Genomic DNA, 21,660 nt, shown 5'->3' on the forward strand with positions numbered 1-21,660 from the left:
TTCTGATCGATGGCCCGTGTAGTTGCAACGCGTGACTATACGCGGGCCCGATCCTTAACTTGTTAGCCGGGACTGCCGACCTGTGATTAAGGTAACGGTAGTCATCAATTCGGCCACGTGATCGTTAGGCTGTCAGTCGGCGACCGACATTTAAGCGGCCGCCGCCGTGAAATCGTTCGACGGTAATTTGCCACCGTTCGACGGCTCGGGCGCGAAAATGACCTTTTCGAATTTACTACGGATTCTCGACGTGCAACTCCCCCATCCGCTTCGCGTAAATTATAAAGAGGACACTTCGTCGGCTCTGTTGATCCAAACGCGTCGGCATGCGCGACGGAATGCTTTTCGTGAAACTCGTTACATCATGTACCTGACAGATAAATCGATGTTGATTATTTTATTTTTTCCTTTTTTTACATACTTAATCACAGAGAATTTTATACATTTCATGATGTAAGATAAGCGTAATGTATCCCTCCAAAATAAGTCGGTTTAAATTATTTTCTCTCTATTATTTTCTAACATATTGAGTAAATGTATGTTTATTCTTCAAGTAGTTACATTGCAACGTGAGGTATCTCAGGTATTGTTCTTAAAATAACTCACAGCTGTTGCTTATCCGCTCGTTTATCCAAAGACTAGAAGCTTCTTTTGAGATGTCGAAAGAGAAAGAATTATTGCTTGTTCTAACGAATTGCTAACGAGATGTAATTTTTTTACCTTTTTTATACTCATTTCTTCATATACTCTATTAATCTCATTTATTTCTGTAAAATCAAACTTGTTAAATGTTAAATATGTATATTTGTAAGATATTCAAGAATTTTAGTCATATTTTTATGGCAAATTTGTCCCAATTTGAAGTCACTTTCTTTTAATTAAAATCTCTAATAATTTCTATGAATTATAACAGTAAAACCTTGTCGATCTATTTCGCTTCGTTAAAATACACTTGATACCTAAATATATGAACTGTAATCGCGTAGGAAACACATCCGTGTTGCGCACTTTGATATAATACGGTGATTAATTCGAAGCGGATCTACGCAGCCGACACAGCCGGATTACATACGAAATCGCTTGTGTTCGCATTAATATTCAGCTCCGGAATGCTCGACTAATGACGCGGTGCTACAGTTTATCGATGATTACGACGAGATGAAGGAGGGTGCCGTGGGCGGTCGATCGATCGCTGGAAAGTGGAATCCGTTTGCGCTCCCCCTTCTCTTTTTTCCTCTTCTTTTTTTCCACGGTTTTTTTTTCTTCTCGCGCACTTTTCGTTTCCACAAGATGGCCTCCAGAGACTAATCGCGCCGATTGGTCGTTTCGATTATAGGCATAACGTGGGCGAGATACGTCGCACGCGTTTCCACGGATTTATGCGAGATGTCCGGAATGTCATTCGATGTGTTCTCGTATAAACGGCGGCGATTGCAGCCGCGGTGTCTGGCCTCTGTCTCTCGCAATACCTGCATTTGATTTTCATCGATCGTCCCGTGAGTAACATGTTTTACGACTCGGAAGAATCTCCGGAGCTATAACTTCATTTCTTCCACGCGGCGAGCGAATCAATTCTCTTTGGTAATGATCGTCTTGGCGTCGTTCCGCGCAGTTGCACGTCGACCGATGCTTAATTCTTCAGTTTTTTCATGGGTCAAGTTATCCCGCGAGATATTTTATAGCGAATAACTCTTCGTTGGGAGAATTATTTCGCGTAGAGGAAATAAACTACACGCGGAATATAAGGAGTACAGATTGTAATTATTTTCTTGATTGTTTTATCTTGTAATATATTACGAAATCAGGAAAAATCTCATAAGCAAGGGGAAAAAAAAGATCGTTACTCTTCTCCCCTTGGGGGAGAAGAAACAGTCAAATTATGAAAATTATTTCTACATGAAGAGAATTTTTTTTTAGAATTTAACTTGAAAGTATGAGTCGTGGGACAATATTGTATTTCGAAGAATTTTAATGTAAATCTCTCTCATTCATTAATAAAACTATAACAACTATAACAATAAAGTATAAAATAAGTTCAATCAATTTTATTGAAGTGCATGGTAAAAATCTGTAAAATATTGTATTATACCACAACTATCATACTTTCAGGATAAATTTTAAAAGAAAATTCTCTCCGTATACGACGAAGAGTTAAATGTTTATTAGCCAATGTAGCACACATTATTTCTAATTAATATTAAGTACAATAAGAAAATTTTGTTTTCTTATTGTACTTAATATTAAGTATTTAAAAAATTTAGGGCGATATTCATAATCCGTATTTATTTCAAAACTGTCTTAAATAATGTCTTAAGACACTAATACGGTCCTCTGATTGGTTTGTGACTTCTTAAAACTGTGCTTAGGATAATCTTGAATATAAAATCTGACTATGAATATCGACCTTAGATTCCCGAAAACTGGTCTAATATATAAGTATTTTAACCCTACAAGACGGGTTAGTGACTTGAGCGATTTCTGTTCGTGCAAGTTTCTTTAAGTCTTTCGGTAATTATAAATTATACTAGATTTTATTTTCCAAAATGAAGTTCCAATATTTATTCTAGAAAGTTGAAAGTATGTTAAATAATTTTTAGAGATTTTTTTTAACCATTTTAAATAGGTGAAAAAATCAGACGGATTGTAGTGCCCCAGTTTGTATGGATGAGGCATCAAATTATACTCTTATAAGGTAAAGGTGTTAATATTACAAGTTACTTAATACAAGTATTACAATATTTAAGTATTTTGATCTTTACAAGATGAGAAAGCCACTTTGCCGTTGAAACAGTGTCATATTTTGAGACAAGGAATACAATAAAATAATGAATTATAACAAATCTTAAGAAAAAATTTTAAATTTTAAAAATAGACTCCCGTTCTCTAAAGGTTAATTAGTTTTATGTGGAGATAAATTTTCGCCCCTCTCCCCCGACTGGAATTCTGGGTACGCTCATGAAAAGTTCTATGAATAGTTTTACTCTCTTGTGATATTGGTACTTTAGATGCAATCAGTTGCTAATGAATAACGTTCCTTTTTTCGTCGAGCATCTTTTTTTTAATCGTTTTCCTTCGGCGATGAACTATACCTACTCATATCGATCATGTATTGAGTCGTTGGCGTCGAAAATCGAGTTCACGCCACCAAATCATTAATCATCGTTGGCGATTAATAGCTATCTGCGGAAGTGCAAGCGGGTTTGCAAGTACAATAGTGTCACGGTGATGATTAAGACACGCGCTGCGATCCTGCGGGATCTAAAGGGCGACTGTGGCAATTTAAATTGAGACCCCAATCGACGCGATCGGTATAATAAAGTCTAAGATTGCGCGGTTAATTTCTATCAAGACGAACGACACATTTGAACGTCGATGTTACTATTATAATGCGGCGTACTTGTAGCGTGGTATTGACTATTGCGACTATTTCTTTCACTCATCGGTTATCAAACCGCACTATCCATTGCTCTTGACACGACGCGACGTCAACAATTCATCTGACTGACACTTGACATTTTGTAATTTAATATGATTTGTTTGCGCGTCGAATAGAATGGACAGGTAGATGTTCAAAAAATTAATCTTCAACTCGCGAGTAGGTTAAAAGTCAACGCACGAGCGTCGTTCAAATATAGATAAAAAATAGTTTTCTTTCTAAAGATTAATTAAGTGAATTCACTCTTTAAAATGGAGCTTTATTGATATTTAATTTAATATTCTTAGTTTTAATATTCTTAATATTCTTAAATAAATAAATTTTTAAATTGATTTCTTACGATTATCTCGAGAGATAAACCGTTGACTAAAATTGTGTACACTAATACCTAGCACTAATACCTAGTAATGCCCAAGTAATGCCTAAGTAATGCCCAATTTTTATGCTCACTGATTCTCTAATAAAGCCCATTAATATCCTATTAATGCCCATTAATGCTCTGGTAATACCTATTAATACCCTAGTAATCCATAACCTCGTACTGCTTATAATACATTATTCTCTTAAGTAAAGCTCCAGTAATGTTCCAAATCTATACACCGCAATGCCCTTAGCGATTTATCCTTCGAATTATCTTGATGCTTAACTCATTAGAATTTGTTATTCCAATTTTTAAAAATGGGTTTTTCTCGATGCGACAAGAATATTCTCTCTAAAGACTTGCGCAAACTTTCCATCAAGGTCGCGGCAAGGCTCAATCTACTTGCTTAATTCATATGCGCCGTATCGAAGCATTAAAAACCGCGTTAAGGCATTACGTACGTATATTTAGATTAACGAGGGAGATAGATTATAGAATATTTATTTTGTTAGGAAAATTAATATGACGCCGCGGTGTCTCTATGATACACGTTTAAATGAGCGAAACGATCAATCTAGAGTCTCGTGTGAACCCCATTCACGAGACAAGTGCCGAGTGTCAGATAAACGTAACCGCACTCTATGTCGTCGTACTTCGAGCACGGCCGATCATAGATTAAGACGAGAAACGGTTATGGCTTATGACAAAAGTAATCTAGAACTTGACAGCTCAATCGGCGCGTCCAGCATACCAACGAGGGTAGACATTGGTGCTTATGTTTCTCGGAGGCCGTGGGGCCTCCGACTGTTTAGATCGGCCGATATATCGGATTAAGTTATTCCTCATTCCAATTCGTCGCTTGCATCATAAATTTGATCTTTTCAAGAAATTGGCTTGTAAAGTGTAATAACTTCGTTGAATGTATAAGGAGAAAGGTGATTAAGTCTAATTTTATTTAAAAAACATTTCGAAATCATTTCAATTTCAACTGAAAAGTATTTGGTGATTTGTGATTATAATCTATATAATGTTGTGATAAAATAATATAAGGTAAAATTATTATATAATATTTATGATTTATTTTTATGTTATTATATAGTACTGTATATTAATAATAATAATTATATTTGTAGTTTTACTAAAAAATATATAATTGGCATCGCGAAAATGATCATAAATTATAATTAAATTATAATAATTGCAGTCATTTTTTTGTCAATGTTTATAGAAGGTATACATTTTTGACATAAGCATTCCTATAATTGACGAACAGTTATAATAAATTAAAAGAACAGTTTATAAGAATATAAAGAACAGTTTTATTAAAAAAAAACGATAATTATTTTTGTAACAATTTTAATCTTTTTTGATTCTCCTTTGATTCTCCTTTTATTATCGTCTTTTCCAAGAAATTGAGGGCGCTTTGTACTTATAAAAGCCAAGGCTGTATGTATTATTTTATTAATTATTGAATATTAATTCGCCTTTATCACTTTCATTCTTCTTTAAACTGAATAAATTACACTTTGTTAGCGGAGCCTCACTGTACGTCCATTTAATTTTCTCTCTGCAAAAAACTCGATAATAAGTTTTTTTTCCTCCGACAGGAGGAGGCCTTCCATCTCTTCCTGACCGCGTTTCTCGGGGTCCTTTTGCTGCGGCGCGAATCTTTCGAAAACGCGCGAGACGGATAAAAAAAGAACGGCGGGAACGTCCGAAAGTGAGAGAGAACGCGCGAAGGAAGGGAAAGCAAGCCGGAGAGTTAATTATACGTCGTGCGAAAGAAGATTTATCGGGCGTACACACATTTTCCACGAGGCGCGAGCGCGCGCGAGTCTCCTACGCCCGCTGTACCTCGTCATCCTTGCAGCCCCTTCCGGCTCCCTCCATCGGCCGCGTGGGTGTCTCCTGACGACTTAATATTACTACCACAAAACATTCATACGGTCGTTACCCGTACCACGGGTGAGCCGCGACCATGGGCATACCGTCGACGCGAGCGTGAAACGAGATAAGGAGACCTGGACGTCGGAGCGGTACGGATGAAAAAAAAAGTCTCTCGATGGATGATGGCGATAGTTGTTGTGGCGCGATGGAGACCTCGGACGATACCTAAACCTCGGCAAGTTACGACGGCGGTAAACTCGCGTTGAGATTCAGGAATATCGCGCGGTGCTCCATCGGAATATCCTCGGCGCGCAACAAGATAAACAATCTCTCCCACGCCGCACGATCGCCGATCGATGCTAATGAAGAACCTCTCTTTCTCTCAATGAGATTTCTCTCCCGACTACGTTTCTCTCTTTGCTCAATAGCGTTTTCTCCTCGAATAAGAACACCGTCCACGCGCGCCCGCGCTCGAGGCACGCGCGCGTGCACGAAAAATTCTTCCGACGCGATCCACCTCGCGTTTCTAACGTACCGTAGAAATTTCAGGTAGGGATCGCTCGAATTCCCGGATCTTTCACCGCTGCATCGGTATCCTTAGAATTCCCTGTAAAATTACTCGACACACAGATAATGCGCGCTTCGGGTGCCGCAAGGCGGATAATGCGATTACCTGCTTGAAATATTCGCGAACATCCTTTTACGCTCGGGATCACGGTTAACAAGATATTTCAATTAAGGTAACTGTAAAACATTGCAGATTTAAAAAACGTATATTAAAAAAAAAAGAAAAAAGAATATTTTGTATTTCAATAGAATTAATCCTTTCCTTTATTTTAATATAAAAACAAGCTCGGCAATCGTGTTTTGGCGAATGTCTTAAAATTCTCGAAAGATATATCTAGCTATCTCTTGTTTTCTTCCGCGATAAAAAGTGCCGATTCCCTGGCTATGTAGTGATTTTAATATAATTTGGTTGGATGCCGGCGAGCGAATAATCGAGACAGGGTGATGCATGCCTCAAGGTTCATTGTATTGTACCACGGGGGGAATCCGACATAAGGAAGGAGGAGGAGGAGAAGGAGGAGGGGAGGAAAAGAAGAAGAAGAAGAGCTCCTTTGTGAAAGCAGCGTCAGGAAATCAGGATTGATATAGGGCTGCGGTAGGTTCGCTCGTAACTTTGTCCCGCAGTACCTGGGACTTGGTCCCGATCCATTAATCACCCTCGTACGAGGCCTGAACTCTTGGGTGATTAGCAGGCGTGAACACCAACTCACTGTAGATATATATGCGATTGGCCGCCATTGTCGACCACCGCGGACGCTCTACAACAGCGATTGAGACGTCCGTCTTCTTCGTGGATTCTGAAAACACCGCGGTCTGGAATCAAATGCACAATTTCACGGCTAGCTCGTGCCAAGAGCTTCTCATTTTTTTCCTTGTTTCCCGCGTTCCACAAACAATTACGCCATCGCAGACATATACACATATCGTTTATAACAACATTGAACAGGCTCCTAGGCGATTAATATTGTATAATTATTTTGTACAATATTATTGATGCTTCCTCTAGACAATTCAAAATAAACGTTTAATATATACTGTCTGAAAATAGATCTGCTTATTGTCAGTAAAAGAAGTCAACAACATTGAAAATTACTCGTATTACGTTTCGCATTCTTTATCAATAAATCAACTGTTCTGGAGATTTCAAATTACATTCTGTAATAAATAAATAATGTATTATTAAAATATAAACTATTACTTAATATTTATATTAATAACACTCAAAAAAATGATCTTGCAATTACAGAAAATTATCTAAAGTACGAAAAAAATAGCTGGAATAGATAAATTTCTAGTACTGCGATATTGCATCTAATCATAGGTAGCAGAGATAGAATTTAGATTTGTGCTATAAATTCTATGCGTATGATATATAATTTTCTATACAAAAAACAGCTATAATTCTAACTGGAGCAGCAAAATATTTTTTTGCATGAATAGAGGAAAGGAAACAGTTATGGAAAAAGTGGAGTAATTGTAGAATACCACGATGTTTTGTACAGTTTGCTCTGCATTCTGGAGTTGACTAAAATTACTTTTTCACAGTCTGTTCAGACTGGGAAATACGAAACGCGATATCAGTAATTTTTAATGCTACCAACTTTACTTTTTTTACTGATAGCCAAATCTATTTTTGAACACATAGACAGCCTCCAAACCCTCCAAACAATCAATAACATTAATATTGATTGTCCAGGATCCGCTTTAAGTTTGTAAATAAAAATGTAGAAAATTTCTTTACATTGCTTTTTATGAATTTTCAAAAAACATTTCATAAACATAAAAAACTTTCTTTTACACTAAACAATTCGGAAAAGAGATTGTAATACTTATTAGATAAATAGTTATCCTGAGATATTACAATATGCACAATGAAGAGAGTTCCTTTTAGACATATCTTTCGCCACAACTGTCGGTTTCACAAATGTCTCTTTCTCGTAGACATTCGTAAGAAGATATTAACATACATTGCGTGATCAGTAAGCGGAAACGAATAGAACACAATGCGATATTAATCACTGCCTTAAAGCTTGTTTACGATAGCTATGAAAAGCCAGGCTGGTTACGCGACGCTTTTTATAAAAGGGGCACTCGTTATTCTTATTCGTAAACGTTACGTCGGTCTTAAGTCATTCCCGTTTGTCCGGTTCCTAAAAAGAGGCGCTTAATTGTACGGCGATTTAACCAGAGGGGAACCACCCGTGGGGATTGTCAGAGATTCCCGCGAGTTTCGTGGGTGTAACTTACGAGGTAATTAATGTAGCCGTAAGTTGCGAGCCTGCCTCGCAGGACGGAGACCCGCTTCTTGATATGCCCAAATCTACGTTTTTTGAGCACGACTTACGCTGGTTCACTCCAATCATTTACTGGAAACTTATTGTTACTTACCTAATGCACGCATTTTATCAATTTAATCTACACGATGTAACCAGAGTCAGTTTATTTTATTTTATTATAAATTTAAATACCATATTTATACTAGACATAAATTCTTTTGAATGGTAGAGATTTAATCTTTCATGTCAACAATATGAATTTTAAGTCAGCAATTAAGAAATTTTCGAAGAAATAGCAAATTTTGTATTTTTCCGAATTATATGATCTAAAAAGATTTTAGTACACTTGTCGAAACTTTAACGAGTTTGTACTGTCATAGAAATCGGATTATATTTCACTTTTTTTTTATATGTTTAAATTTTTCTATTAAAATTTACAATCAAAATATTTTCTATTAAAATTTACAATCAAAATATGGTGCCTTTAAAGATCTCAATTGCCAGCGGAGAGTTAATCTACAATTTACTCTTTGCTTCCTATTACTTTTTATCTCTCACTTTTTTCCCCTCGCATTTTATCAACCACCGTGTTTCTTGTTACGTGTATTTCCTTCCGGAATTCATCAACTTTTATCTCGGATGAAAGAAAACGAAGAAGCAGAATAACAAGCAAAAAGATAAGAAGAGGTAAAAAGCGAGAAACAGAAAATAAAGAGCACATTGTAAATTAGTCTTTAGAAGAACTATGAAAGATTTTGTAATATTAAATCTTCCAAAAAACGTTTATATGTTAATTCACTCTATTGACTTCTTGTGGCCTGATCTCTATTATTTCCTAAACATTATGCAACGTGTTTTATTTTTTATTCTTTCGTGGAAATTGAAATGCGCCGCGCATATCGATCCTTCTTTCACACTCTATGCGCATGCATCGAGATCGATTCCATCGCTCTTTTCTGTCTCGTTGTCGATCCGCCGTATCAAATCCGGGGCGAATATCCCGAGAACGACTGTTCTTCGTGGAAGAACAGAGAAGAAAGGATCGCGCCGCACGATTTTAACGACGAAAGCAGCGGAATTATTAATTAGACAGTTCTTATGTACACATCGCGCGGCACAGCGCCGCGGAATCCACGAGGATATAAAATTAACAATTTTATATCGCCACCATCGACCGATCGGCCGATTCTCAGACTCGTGCCAATATCGATTATTGGGCGGGTTTCTTACCCGCCAGTGAGACAATCTCTTGTATGAACTGCTCGATGGGACTTTTTCTCACTCGCCTTTGCTTTTATTTCTCCCTTTAATCCTCCGGAGTTGACGCCAAAATCTGTAACACAGTTACTGATGCTGGATCTGTGAGATCCATTTAATTCATGTTCATGAAATAGCATTAAATAATTTCAAGAAACCAAAACGATATAAAGAAGAATGCATTCTAAGTATATTTTAATAAAAATAATCCAAGGTGTAACATAAAATTTAATTGTTTGACAGTTTTAACAAGGAGATTTATAATTAAGAAGCTTATAATTAAGTGGACCCATCGTTAGCTGAGGAGGGTAATTATCTCCACGAGAGAAAATATGACGGTGCGGCCGTGATGTCTTTCTTCGCTAACTAGTGGGAATTTAATTAAGAATTTATGATACGCGATGCTTGAAAGCGGAAGGCGTTATTATGTGCCGCGTAATATAAATCTTGCGTCGGGGTATCATTAGACGTGACGGAATGAGACTTTTGATTCTTTGCGCGAATTCTAGAAAAAGATTTGATAGCTTTCGTAGCAGGTACACACCTGGGGCACGCGTGGGCCCACACATACGCGCGTACAGTCTATCACGCCTCCTCGCGTGACGTCACACCTGGCTATAATCGCCGAGATCCGCCAGGGGAAGAGAGGAGTGAAAGGGCGAGTGAAAAAAAAAGTTTCGATGAAGGGAGAAAAAAGGAGTGACCCGAACCGGTTCACGCCAGGTCAACAGCACGCACGCCACCCCCGTAAGACCCATCGTACATCGGCTTAATGCGCATCTACCGGGTGTACGAGTATGAATCGCGATAGAATTGGCTTTGATACTTTCCGGCAGAGATAAAACATAAACTCTACATTCTCGAACTCTATATTCTGAGAAAAAACAATCTTGCTGTATTTAAAAAAAGTATTTAAAAATGTATCTGGATATAGATCTGAAAATAATTTAGTTGGACCATTAAAATATATAGAGGACACTCAAATTAATTGCTAAAATATCAACTTTTTGCAAACAACACTGTTTAAAGCTACATAATTATTTTGATGGCCCAACAAAATTATTTTCAAATCTGCATCTAGCTAAATTTTTAGACACTTTAGATATCGTTGTTTCCGTAAAGCATCTTTTGGCATGATATTTAAATATTTACAGGAAATTTAAATGTCATCGAGAAAAACGTACATAGGAGTGCGTAATGTTTTGCTTGTCATACAAGTCATTAGTGTTATTAGTGTCGATTTGACTCGTCTTATCCGGAATTACGCCAATTACGTGAAACTCCATCGTGGTCGGTGAGATCCATCGGCATAAATCCAGAATTATCTGAGGAGACGGGCAAAAGGCCGTCGGTCCGGTCCGATAACGAGTTATTAGTCAATCGTCGATAAGTTCTTCGTCATTGAGCGCTCTTCGTTCCAAGTGCTCTCTTCTTCCTCTTTCTTTCCATTTCTCTTTCTCTCTCCATCTCCCTGCCAGTTTCACTCTTGTTGCGATTTCTCCACCGCTCAATTACCGTAAATACACGGAATAATAGCCGCGAGATTATTGGCGGCGTTTCGGAAGTTTTAATGAAAAGGACGCGCGAGCGGCAAGCCTGGTAGCAAATTATTTCGCTCACCATGCTGGCTTTTACTACTTTGGCGCGCATCCTGCCATTTATCATTTGCAACGTGCAATTGAAGACGGAGGGGCAGTGCGTAACGAGAATGTTGTACAAGGTTTCGAGTTGTGTACGAGCGCGCGTGCACCGTCGTGTCTTGTATAGCTGGCGAGAGGAGAGCAAAACGGCGGAATAAGCCAAAACGAGATCGCTATCGAGGCGCCGTTTAAACTGTTTGTCACCTCTCGCGAGCGCGTGGGTCTCCACCGCTGTCGCCGCACTCATGAAACTAAGTACAATGTAAGTATATCCTGTACCCTGTTTCTGTAATTCTTAACGACAATGCCGGTATCGTTATATTGCCGTTGCACAGCTTTTTTATCATAATATCTGCACGATGGCAATATAACAATACTAACACTGCCATTAACAGTTACAGAATTGGAATACTAGCCGCAAGTTCACATACATTGAAAAAAAGGATTGGCTGCTGTAGCAAATTAGAATATGGCATAGCATTTTTAATTGGTTGCAGCAGCCAACTTTTAATTGCGTTAACTTATCCGCAATGTCCAGTATAGGATTTCAAAAGGCACAATCAAAAAAATTGGCTGCTGCAATCAATTAAACATGCTGTGCCATATTTTATCATCTAATTTGCTGCAGCAGCCAATCTTTTTTTTCACTGTAGTAATAGATACAATAAATGTAATGAATGCGTTTATTATACCAATTCTCAATTTACGTGCCTCTACAATGCCTTGTATCTTCTTTACAGGATGCATTATAATTTGTTAAATGAGAAAGACTCGTGGGAACCTTGAGGATAAGTGACAATGTAAAGGAAGCACCATTACAAAATATGTATTTAGTTAATTAGATTATATCTCTATATGTAATTGATATAACACGATAATAAAACACAACTCATTTTGCTGAAGTATTTAAAAATTTAAGTAGAGATACAGCTCTCAAAATAATTTTATTGGACCATCAAAATAATTATTGTGTTGGAAACTCAAGTATGATGAGCAATGCTGCAAAAAGCTTAGATATTTGAGTAATCAATTTGAATATCCTACATAATTATTTTAAGAGTTCAACCAAATTATTTTCAGATCTGTATCTATAAAATTTTTAAATATTTCAACAAAAAAAATCATTCTTTCTCACGCATATTCATGAAAATAGAAATAATCAAAATTTAAAGCAGAAAGGTTTGCCCATCCCTTCCTATTAATCAAGTTTACGCTTCTTTCTCCATCTTATCTATTTAAACATTCTCATATTATTCAGTCTCGATCAATCGCGTTTATCGTTTACCATTTTTCTCAGACGTACCCGGAGATATGGTGAGAATGTCACGAGGATAAATCGAAAGGTACATCATTGGTATCGGCTTATTAACGAATCACTGCAAGATGTTCGTCATCTCACGCTTGGATAGTTATGCCGAGGCATAACTATCCAAGCTCGCTTTGCCGACACGCGACCTACACATGGCGGCGCGCGACAGCTCTTTCTGTCCTTTTCCTACTCACACGGGAACGGCACTCGCCAGACAAGTATCTTTTTTCCCTCTTTTCCTCGTCTCTCACACACACACACACACACACACACACACACACACACACACACACACACACACACACACACACACATTCTTTCTCTTTCTTTCTCTCTCCTCCAACCCTCACGACGAGAAAGTCCGTCCCTCTCGCCAACCTCCGATCCGACAGCGAGAACTCGCGATGCGGCATAAGGGAATAAGACGGAAATAAGATACGACACAGCTGATACGCCTTCGCTCACCGGTCACGCGTGCTAGGTGTACGCCAGAGATTGTCGATGATGTCATTCTCGACTATGGATCTACTCGTGGCGAGCCAAGTGCAGGACATTGGCTGACCGATTATAGATACGCGGATACGAAGGGCGCCGACAAGAAAATTTTCAATGGAGCATGCAAATTTCATTCGTAACTAGTGCGAGACGCATTTCAATTGAGTGTTTTGATAATACCTGTAGACAGTCACGACACGCAATCTTTACCATTCAGAGAAAACTAGTGAGCGAGAAAATGATGTAAGAACTGACGTAAAGAATCAGCTGTGATATGACAATATGTTTTTCCCAGTTTGCATAACTGCTTTCTTATGTATACATTTTTTTTTTTATCAATATATAATATAACAAATAATGTGTACATAATCTCTTTTATTAATGTATAATCATGATCACCTTTCGACTAGTATTCCACTGGAGATCGACAGATTCTCTTCTATCAGAGATTTCTATCTTATCGGAGATATCTTTCCAAAATCCGGAGAAAAATCGACGTACGTATTTAAAAAAATTTTTTTCATGTACCGAAGCTCTGGAATCCGCTGATATTAATCTGATCTCAGAAATGTGGTCCAACATCGTTACGCGCGAGATCATTGAGATACTCTGCACTGAGAAAAATGTCTGGTTGAAAATGAACGAACTAGAAGGTTTTAATTATACAAAATATCTATCAGAATTACGGTTATCACTAGAATTGTAGTAGGTAACAAAATAATTCTTATTCGTCCATTTTCAATTAGAAATTTTAATTAATTTAACATTTTTTCTAGTGTGTATCTTTCTTTTTCGCGCTAAGGCTATGATCAAAGTTTCGCTATAAATGCTTTGAAGTATTTGATTGATCAATCGGAAGAAAGAATTTTACAAATTGATCAATTAAGAAATGCTTTAAAGCATTTGTAGTGTGTATCGCGTTGACTGTACATTAAATTAAGTATCAATATTTTCATAAAGGCATCATCATTATCGCAATTTATTTAGAATTAATGCTTTCAAATTACTTATATCTGCAATCATTGCAAAATGGTAACGATCCAGTTACATGGGTCAACCTCGATAAATTGAGAGTATTAATTTTTTTTATAACGACTTCATTAATGTCATAGTCCGTTCAAAATTAATGCCCTCAAACTATTTGTTCGCAATAACTGGAAAACGATATATGGGTCAATCTCGGTAAATTCGCTCGATAAACCCCAACCGGACGAAATTCGTGTCGGCGACAAAGTGAAGGGAGGTTTGTGTGTTGCTCGGAGTCGGAGCAAGCTGTGCTGGTGATATCAATCATCCTGTGTGACCGAGAGCGAGACTTTCACCACGACGACAACGGAGAGACGTCGATGCGGCCGGTCATACGAAATCCTAACGGCGTGCGCTACAAAACTTTCCGATTTGACGACCATTCTTTTGTGCGATCACCTCGTGGTCGTTCGCGTCCACCCACGATTCATCATCGTGCTACCATCGCCAAGGAGAAATCGCGCGGCGATTCAATGGTATCGTTGATCCGTTCCGCACGGCGGGGATCGGTAGCACATTCGATCCGGCCGATCGAACATGCGCTCGATCAAAACGATCTCCGCTCTCGCATCCCGCCTACACACGATCACTGAGATAGCGAGATGATGAAGAAATAAGTCTCCGAACGGAGAAGAAGACGCCGAGTTTGTATGTCGATGCCGTCGACTTTTCATGGATCATCAAACGAATTTGGAAAATTGCTCTCATATAAAAAATATTCTGTTGCTAAGAAAAGTGATTATTCTTTCTTTTAAGTAACGAAATTATCTTTAACAAGAAATACTTTCTTGATAATAATCTTAAAATATATTCACAAATTTTGAAAAATTTATTATTATATATTCAAAATTACTTTTTAAAGATTATTTTGTAAAATCGAAGAAGTAACTTATAATAAATAAATCAAAATTGTTTCAATTTAACAATCTTGACTGATTAGTATTAAACTTATTAACATATGGAATATATTTTGATACAAGTAAAATACTTATGCCATCCTTCGCGAATGTTGATGCATAAATCATATATTCTGAATGCGAATAGATGTAATTTGCAAACAATTGGAATATACTCACCAAGCGAAGTTAAAACATTTCGATTCTGGATTTAAGATTTCTCCAGTTGCGAAAGTCAAGTACAAACTACCTGTACCTTAACTTCTGTTTTGTGAATACATCCCAATTATTTACGAATTTTATCTTGCGTTAGAAATATATAATTGACGCACCAACATCCGCGCGGAGATACATAAATATTTTAATTTTATTAGATTTATTTTTTAAGCTCCATAAATATCTATATTACTATTTTCAATATGAAATGTATAATTATAATAATTCGCTTAACTCACGTGATAGATTGATATATTTGTAACATAAATACATCATTTTCCGTGCTAACGTATCAATACATTTAATAGAAAAGGCTTCATGATGTATCTTGCGAAGAGTCGGGAGAGAACACAACGCAAAAGGGTGCGTTAAAAGCTACCACTGATGCGCTGCGCCATATTTTTCAAGATGAATTTTATTGAGGAAGTTAGGCGGAGAGTCAGTGAAGAAGGAAGAGAGGAGCGCCGGGAAGTATTGAATTCATCGGTACGCATTGTCGACAAGATATACGAAGCTGGGGGTTACGGGTTAAGTGGTCCCTGTACCTCCGGTAAATAAGTCTCCCCGCGCCTCGTAGCGTTTCGCGCGAGCGAGCGAACGAGCGAGCGGACGCGTGTGAGCGTCGTGGACCCATGCATGCATGCATGCATGCATCCGTTGTCTCTCGCGTGCCTCCGAGAGTGCATACTGGCCAACCGCGCTTTCTCAGGGCAATTTATAATCGTACGGATTCAATGCGAGCCGTGTGGAACGCCCCGAGAACAAAGAGACACTCCGTAGTAGTAGACGCGAGGCACAACGCGGCGCGGCGCTCAACTCTCTCGACTCTTCTCTCGGGTCTTCCTCGGCAGGAAGGATTCCGTCGGGAGGAATCGCCGCCTTCGCCAATGTCGTTGATTAGTCGCTTGAGTACGTGCATGGAGTATACTCGTTAGAGTGATTCTTCGAGATCCCGGACGTTGGTACCACCCTTCTTGTTTCTCCCTCGCGTCGCGCCTCTCGACTCCAATTAAAACTTTACGACTTACGGCAGCGGGATGTTAAATAACTGAAACCGCGCGTGAGTCGCAAGGTATGTCGGGGGGATGCATTCCACGATTAATTTGTGTTTCACGCATCATTATTGTCTTTACAGTAATATTTGCGCGACCGACCGAGAGAGAAGACCGGTTCCTTACTCACGCGACGACGGTAAATCTCAGGACTAATTGTATTTGAGTTCCACCGTAGTCCACGGTCGACGTTCTTCAAGATTCATTTTTTAGGCCTTTTTCCTTCTACGATTATTAATTTCAGCATGGCGACTGCTATATTTATATCTTTACGTCAATTTATTTGCTGTAAAAACGATTAAAAGGATATTTTCTATGTTTTTATCAAGAATAAACTAAGGACACGATGCATGCAAGGAAAAATAGTTTAATTGAAGTATCTAAAAATTAAGTTACACTCTAAAAAATTGGATTTAACATCATGCAATTTCTATGTATAATTCTCACTATATTGATGCTGATATTAACATGATGTGGATTTAAAATTCCTGATGTCAACATCAATGATGCTTAAAGCTCGTAATGTTAAATCCATACCAATATTTTTTAGATTATAGATACAGATCTGAAAATAGTTTCGGATCATCAAAATAATTTTGGGTTATCAAAATAATTATGTAGAATGCTCAAACTTTTGTAGCATTGCTCATCATGTTTAAATTTCCTGCATAACGATTTGGATGGATTTCCAACAAAATTATTTTCAGATTTGTATCTACCTAATTTTTAGATACCTGTACAATTTCGATAGAGACCGCAAGAAAACCGGCGGAGGATAAACATTGTTGATTTCTGGGATCAGAGACCATATCTGTAATCCGTGGTGAAGCGATCCTGGGTACAATCTAGGGAAAAGGGATCTCTGTGCGTGAATATTGTTTGTACGTAACTTACATATACAGGAACACACTGAGTACAAAGCGGCGGTTCCACGTGACCCACGACCTCGCCTCTAATGAGCGGCAAAGCTTACGGCTATTGTAAGAGAACCTTCTCCTCCCCCGTTGCCAAGGGCTTAACTCTCCGTTTTCTTCGTGCTCTGCCCTCCATCTGAATCCTTTCTTCTGCCTGATCGTGCTCTCGTACATTTAACTTGAATACAATAAAGCAGAAGAAAATTCAATTCTCCTCCTACGATTCCGCATACATTTATCATAGTTGGCGTATGCTAACTTGCGTGTGCTACAAAAGAAGATTAAGAAAATCTCTTCGTGCAAGAATTAATTTACAAAATGCGTCAAAACGTCTGTAATAGATTTTGCAATCGATTTAGTATTGAGCTTATAATATTAAATCAAGATATTAGATATTAGATTTTTAATTGAAGGGCTTGTGGATTTTAATCCACATTTTGTAAAAATAGATACAATAAGCTTTAAAGTTAAAGTAATAGAGAAAATACATTTATTTGCACATGCTATAAAAACTATCTTTTATTTTGATATTACAAATTGCATAAAATAAATAAGGAATATTATAAAAAGAGTAATATTTCTTTGCCTCCCCGATAGTTATATTACCGATTGATAAAAAAAAAATACAAATCACTGCATGATAAGTTATAACAGCGATAACAGTAATTAGCACAATATTTAGAACAAATAGAGAATTCTGTCACTCATCCATTTCTACCAGTATCTATCACATATTCGATTACGTTGTGGATTAGCTTATTGTTGCAGCAAGCCCTTTAATTTTTAGATATTTTATCTTCGATTTTAAAATCGAAATAGCCTCGCTAGATTCGCGAGTTGTAATTAATTAATAATACAGTAATCTACGATATCTATAGATATCTACAGATATCGTTGATTAGTGTGCTAGATGATAACATTTTCGATATTTCGCGCAAAGTCTCCGCGAGTCGGGATGACCGCACGGTCATCGCCAAGAGGAAGATCAGTGATTCCACGAAGCGATCGACAAAGAAAAAAAAAGGATAAGAGGCAACGGGAGAGAGACGACCCGACCCGAGCGAACCCGCGAGCTCGCCGCACCGTTCTTGTTGAGCGAATCGACAAGACGGGCGCGGCGAAGGGGAACACCCTGTACATGCCGACGACATTCCCGAAGTGCAGCGTGCAGTTTTTCGCGGCTACCAGTGCAGCGGGTAGCCTGTGACGAGCGAGCGAGTGACTCAGAAGCTTCGAGGTAGACGCAAGGGCGAAGCAAACACGCACGTGCTCTCTCGCGTATGCGTCTCTACGTGCATCCGCGTACACGTGTATACACGCGCGCGCTCCGCTCGTGCGTGCGTGCGTGCGTGCGTACGTGCGCCTACAGCCGGATCGCGGAGAGGAGAGGAAAAAGGGAGAAGGGAAGCGCGAGATTTATTTGCCCGAATTTCGATGGCCGCGGCTTTGCTGTGGCCGCGCCGCTTACGAAGAATGCATCTCGCATTCGGGATCTTTCGCGGAATATGTCTTACGGCGGATTCTCCCGAAGGGGTTCCCCTCGAATTCGATCGTTGCTTTTCCACCACCGAGTCTACTCTCGTCGCGCCGAGAGCCTTCAATGTTCGCTTTGTTTAAAGGACGAGGTCAAAACACACGACTAAATATTTCGAAGATTTTCGCGAATTATTCGAAAATTTTACGAGCTCGTACTCTGAATTCAGAATTGTGTCAATCATTTTTCATCATTACCATTTCATTGAGCTTGAGACCCATTAAAATTTTTGTTATTAGTTTTATTTTTTTTTTTTTGCCAATTTTTCAAGTTTAAAACTATGAAAATAAGATGGTAAAATATAAAATTATTCTAAATCATTGTTATTTAAAAATCAGGAAAAGTCTCAGAATCATCAGAACTTGTTCCAGTTAAGTCTTTGCTGTCCAAGTTGGACTTTAAAGTCAATATTCTAATTGTAAATTCTATATTTTAAAAACATCATACAGTGTCTATATAATTCTTATCATGTTGATATTAACATGTGTGTGTGTATTATATGAAGAATTAATTTCAACATAATATTACATCAATAATTAATATTAATAATAATAGTAATTAATATAAATTTAAAATCCATACTCATATTTGCAGAAGTGTGTTAGATAAATTTAAATCAATAAAAGCTAATTAAAATACAATCCAACTTTTATATGATAATAAAAACTGATTGTTACAGCTTTCGCAAGAATTTTTTCAGAGTTTTATATAATCCAGAAAAGTATAAAAATCTATACTGAAACTCAAAGAGATTGTTAACGAAAGTGCAAAACTCCACATGGCTGATGTAAGTTTAAATTCAATAATTAATTGTTATCAACGGACTCATAGTCGTTATTCTCAAGTTATTCTGAATCGCAACGATATCTGATAAATCAATATCGGAGTAATCAATGATCGGAGAGACATACGTCTCACCAATGATATATCGTTTTGTCGTTCTTTCGAATCGGCACACATTAGGCCATCGACATTGTCGATACTTTTTGTGGGGGAAGAAGTCACGCGAGGTGGACCTCGCGTGTCCCATGTGTCCCGTAAACGACGACTAGTACCGCGATTAACTAATGTGTCGGACCGGTTAGGAGCGTATTGATCAGAGACCGAGACTAGATTTATGTCGGCGAATGATTCACGGCACGTGATTTACAGCGGATTGTCCGGTGCGCACGCATACTGATTGAGCATTTATGCCGCTCTCCCGGCACCGTACGGCACACTAATCATTTATTGGGTTAAGGTGAAATCCTCCTTCCCTCTGCCGGAGGGTACAATCCGATTTCTTATCCCTTTCTGCTCCGGCCTTGTGCTTCGACGTTACGTGGCAAATGCGCAGATTCGAAGACTTCGTCATTACAGAAAAAAATTTTAATTATCGATTTGAAATATCACGGATTTCAAAATTATTCGATTTACAGATGAATTTCTCGCATTTAATCCTTTATTATTTGTATGAAATATCCAAAACATCCCTTATAAATCATTAAGTTACAAATGTTGTTTATATATATTATGTTTAATATAAATTCCACAATTTAAAAAATCTTTTTGTATTCATCTAGGATGTATAGAATATTATTAATCTTTATTTATAAATGTAAATCATCAAAAACAGCAATAAAAATTGAGATATAATGTGAGAATATCAGAAAACTTATGGAAATAATTACATTAAAAAATATATTGAAAAATCAAGCAAGTAATGTAAAACATTTGTTCGACTTTGCACTCTCTCTTCACGTGATATATTTAAATACTTTTGCATTTTCTGAAATTTGATAAATAATTTATTGAAATTTCTCAGAAAATCGAGTTACGGAATCGAAGTTACGTAGGTACTTGATTCGCAGTGTTTATGTAAAGTGCAGATACGGCAGTCAGCGTGGTTACGTTTTAGAAAGCGCGTTCACCCTAACGGCGTCGCAAAAATCGCGTTTCCGTCGCCGATCGGAGTATTCGAAAGTCCTTTGGGAGCAGCGCTCCTTGTTTTTCATCTCTCGCTCTCTTCGATCCTCCTTCGATTACGAAGGCAGGACACGCGTCTCATCCGTAGAATGTCGCCGTAACGAAGGGGCTTCTTCTCTTTCTCTCTCTCTCTTGTCTCTTTCCATGCGTCCTCGCGAGGATACACTGCAGCTCCTTTACTTCCTCAGCATCTTGCCGGGTGATCCTTCGGTACCGATGAACGTTTAAATTAGGCAGGGAATCTCTCGGAATGCGTGAAAGAAACGACGAGATCGACATTCCGCAAGGTTTTGATACGCCTTTGGGCGTATCGTGTTCATGGGGCATTATTAGCCCTTATGCGGCAGGAATGACTCTTAAAGGCCCGACCCGCGATCCTTCGCGCCGCGGCTTCGAAACATTTTGCACATTTTAAATCCTGCCCGCGAGAAGCGACTTGTCCACGATGACATCTTCGCTTTACTACATATGTAACTTTTTTTCTTTATATTCATATTTATTATGCTGTTATCTATTTGTACAAGTATTTAATTTAATAATAAATTATTTATTTTTATTTATTTTCGCAAATTCTTTACACTGTTTCAAGACTGCTTAAGCATCAATATCATTAAGTTGTTAATTTAATTTGTGATATTTTCCTTACAAAAATCTAATATTAGGCAATTTATTATTGCAGTAATTAATTACTTATTTGGAGTATTAAAACTACTGTACTATTTTTAATACTTAAAATAAGTAATTAATTACTTATCTTTCAATATTAAATTAGTATTAGATTTTTGTAAGAATATTATTCCAGTTTCAATTTAAGATAGGATTCCAAGAT

At 37.8% G+C, this 21,660-nt stretch overlaps 1 protein-coding gene across 3 annotated transcripts in view; it reads left to right on the top strand.

Annotated features, from left to right (window-relative positions):
* LOC108689687 (MKL/myocardin-like protein 2) overlaps window positions 1–21,660 on the top strand; it is a 236,124-nt gene that overhangs the window by 135,848 nt on the left and 78,616 nt on the right. The window lies entirely within an intron of this gene.

The sequence above is a fragment of the Atta colombica genome, unplaced genomic scaffold (genome assembly GCF_001594045.1).
Source record: "Atta colombica isolate Treedump-2 unplaced genomic scaffold, Acol1.0 scaffold274, whole genome shotgun sequence".
In the NCBI taxonomy this organism is placed as follows: Eukaryota; Metazoa; Arthropoda; class Insecta; order Hymenoptera; family Formicidae; genus Atta; species Atta colombica.